General features: G+C 44.7%; 1 long non-coding RNA gene across 1 annotated transcript in view; it reads left to right on the top strand.

Annotated features, from left to right (window-relative positions):
- Positions 1–2,974, top strand: part of LOC147468589 (uncharacterized) — a 15,472-nt gene extending 12,498 nt beyond the window's left edge. Inside the window, exon 2 of the long non-coding RNA XR_015192402.1 lies at positions 2,654–2,974. This is a non-coding gene — a long non-coding RNA (uncharacterized LOC147468589). The remainder of the gene's footprint in view (positions 1–2,653) is intronic.
- Positions 2,975–3,354: the final 380 nt, after the last annotated feature.

Here is a 3,354-nt window from a genome sequence, read left to right as displayed (position 1 = left end):
CACAGTCAGCTTGTATGACTACTAACTTTTAAGGAACTGCCCTTCACAGCCATCAACTGATCATTACTTTCTATACAGCTTTGCATACAAATTCCGTCCGGGCACCATAAACCATACAGCCATCCCTCCCTACCGGGACGGGTTTGCCAACTTTGTCCGGCCCAACTACACTTGTTTTTCTTTTTTGTTCAAAATATCGCTGACTCTGATATGATCTTCAATTTGCATATATAATGTGGGATGATCGAGTCCTAACGGAGCGTCATTATGTTCACAATGAACCTGTACCTAACTATTTCTTAATTATTGTCCTGCTGCACGAGGTTACAGCCGGGGTTTTCACTATCCCTGACTGTGATACAGCCGGTGATGCTACAGCGCCTTTGTTTATCCCCGCACATGAGAGCTCTCGGAGAGGCTGCGGCGATCGCGGGCGGCGCGGGCGGGGCCATCAAGCCTGGAATGGTGTCTGTGAGCACACCGGCCGCGGTCACGAGGTAATAGGAAATGCAGGAAGAGGATACTATGAAACGGATCATAATGGATACGTGAGAGTCCTTCCCCCTTGTCCCTCCTTCGGGGTTACCTCTTTCAGTAAGAATACACAGGCAACTTAGTGATGAAATGTGAGGCTGGAAATATACAACATGCTAAACATACCACATATATAGCAATTTGACTGGTGGATCGACAGGTTAACGAGTTAGGATGCGTATAGATTCTGTATTGGGAAAATGCAGAATTACACGTGGCTTGTTTTTTTAAGAATATGCTTTCCTTCTTTGGCAAGTGAGGAGGCCGGGCATCATGATAATGATAGCGACCGCAAGGACATTAATATACATTACAATGTAGTAGCGTGTATAGACAGGAGGGCAATGGAGTGATGGCCTTAGTATGGGCCATGTTGTGGCCATGACTGTGGCCGTAAAGACGGCAATGGTGAGACAGCCATAATGTTGATTGCTGTTTTGATGGTGGATGATGGTGACGTTAATGGTAATCAGAATAAGGGCGCAGGCCATGGTGGCTGGAGCCACGGCGGTGATAGCGGTGATGGGGCTGGTGATAGTGGCTATCAAGGTGAGCTTATATTGCATTTTAATTGATAGTTGTCACACACCGCCAGCCATAAGACGGCGTGCAGCACCGCTCCCAAGCCGCCATCCAGGCCAACCCATGTAGAACTGATTATGCAAGCGTTTGCCTGCGGCTGCGACTTGACTGGCCCGCGCTGCCAATCCCTCGCGGAGGCGCTCCGCCGGCGCGCTTTGAGCCCTTCGCCAGCAGGTCAACGCTGACCTCGCGGGGATCGCCGTCTCGGACGAACAGAGAGGGGCGGCGGGAGGTCACTGCAAAGCCGTAATCGGATTGCCAAAGAGTGTCAAGTGATTAAGCGTGCAACGCGTCAAAGTTCATTTGCAGTGAGTCGCGGCTTAAGGTTTCACACGTTATGGAAATATACGCAAAAAGAAGAGGTTTATTCCCCTTTCCTTCAGCCCCGACGAGGCAGGAACAGCACTCTAACCGAGGCCATCACAAGGGCAGTATTTTTTCTCTCTTTATTCCAGGCCTTTTGACACTGATCCTCCTCAGCGCACCTTTTACTGGATACATTTGCATGCTCGAAGATTTAGCACCTGGCCTTTTTCATGGAGCATAATGGCCCTTTTGCTCACTAGAAGCTGACCGCTCGGTAGGCAGAATGGTTAATGTGGTTAGCGTTGTGCTTTCGCTAACACCATTGTCATCATTACCGTCATTATCATTGTAATCATCATTATTGCTATCATCGTTGTTATTACTGCTCTTCTTTTTATATCAATTATTAGCGTTAAGATGAGAAGTAACATTGCTTTTCATTATCATTAAATTTAGTATTATAATTGTTATCACTCTTCACTATCATCATTATCATATTAATCATAAGTCTTGTTCAAGTGTTTTATCACCACTTTACCTTTACTATGGACATTATTAAAGTTATTATTGTTATTATTGTATCATTATGATCGTTATCATAATCATTGTCATCACAATATCATTATCATCATATACACTAGTATTGTTCTTACTTATCGCTCTCGTACCAGTATTACAGTTATTGTTATTTTCATTATCCCTGTCATTATCATCAGCATTAATATTACAATTATCAGAATCATTATCACTATCATCAAAATTATTATCATTATCATCAAAAATATTAATACTATCATCAACATTGTTATCGTTATCATCATCAAAATCATTATCAGTATCATCATCAAAATCATTATCACTATCATCAATAAGATCCTTATCGTTATCAAGAAAATCATTACCATTATCGTCAATTTTTTATAATTTCCATCTTAAAAATCTTCAAAAATCATTAGCTTATCGAGGAAACCCTCATCCTTCCATGCCTGACCTCGGCCTCCCGGGTGGGCGGCGAGAAACCCCCTAGGCCTCCTGGGTGGGCGGCGAGAAACCCCCTAGGCCTCCCAGGTGGGCGGTGGAACACGAGGCGCGTGGCGATGCCCGAGGCATAGCGCGCACGCCTCGGCCTCTGATTTTCACACGCTGGAATGTTGACGCTCCGTCCGAGACATGCTAAGACACTCGGGGGAGCATGTCCGTGATCTAACACATGGCCTTCTTTGCATTTCAGACGGGGCAGTGAGTGGCAACCGTCTCAAAATCTGACAAAGCGAAACGACCGCCTCTGCAGGTGATGTTCATCTTACTTCGGCGAGCCATGGAAGAGGAGAAGGGCAGAAAGGATTGCCATGAGGAATCAAGGACGACGGTGCCTGCCATGGGCGCAGTGGTATACGATCGTGATACCTGATGATACACTCAGTAATGCAGATATAAACGAGTAATGCCATGAGCGATCGTTAGTCGAAGAGCGCGTTCATGAATGCAATAAAAGGATATTCTGATAACTTATAATCTTTAATTTAGATTTATCTATTTATCAGTTCATTTATTCAGTGTTATCATTTTTATGATAGGGATATCCGTATGGGTACCATATGATATTCTACTGATAGTTCCCAAAAACATCAAAATGCTGACAGTATAGTTTCCTAGCTTGCTATTGAGAGGATTTTTGCAGATGGATTTTCTTCAACTGAACGCCAGCTGAATTATCCCCCCCCCCTCCCCCGGTTACCCTAAAACTCGAACCGGTGTCCACTGCGTTGTGATAAATAAAACATAAGCAACTTCTCAGCCTGTGCACACACGCTGCCACGCCGAAAGAAATAAATATCGAGGAAACAAAACCGTCGATTATGAACAATACAGGAGAGTGTTTCGGGTCGGGGAGGAACAATAACCGTTAAGGTCTCCAAACTAATCAGTCGT

This window comes from Penaeus japonicus, unplaced genomic scaffold, assembly GCF_977035675.1.
Source record: "Penaeus japonicus unplaced genomic scaffold, GWHDUDI00000001_assembly GWHDUDI00000027, whole genome shotgun sequence".
In the NCBI taxonomy this organism is placed as follows: domain Eukaryota; kingdom Metazoa; phylum Arthropoda; class Malacostraca; order Decapoda; family Penaeidae; genus Penaeus; species Penaeus japonicus.
This window is presented reverse-complemented; position numbering and strand designations above follow the sequence as displayed.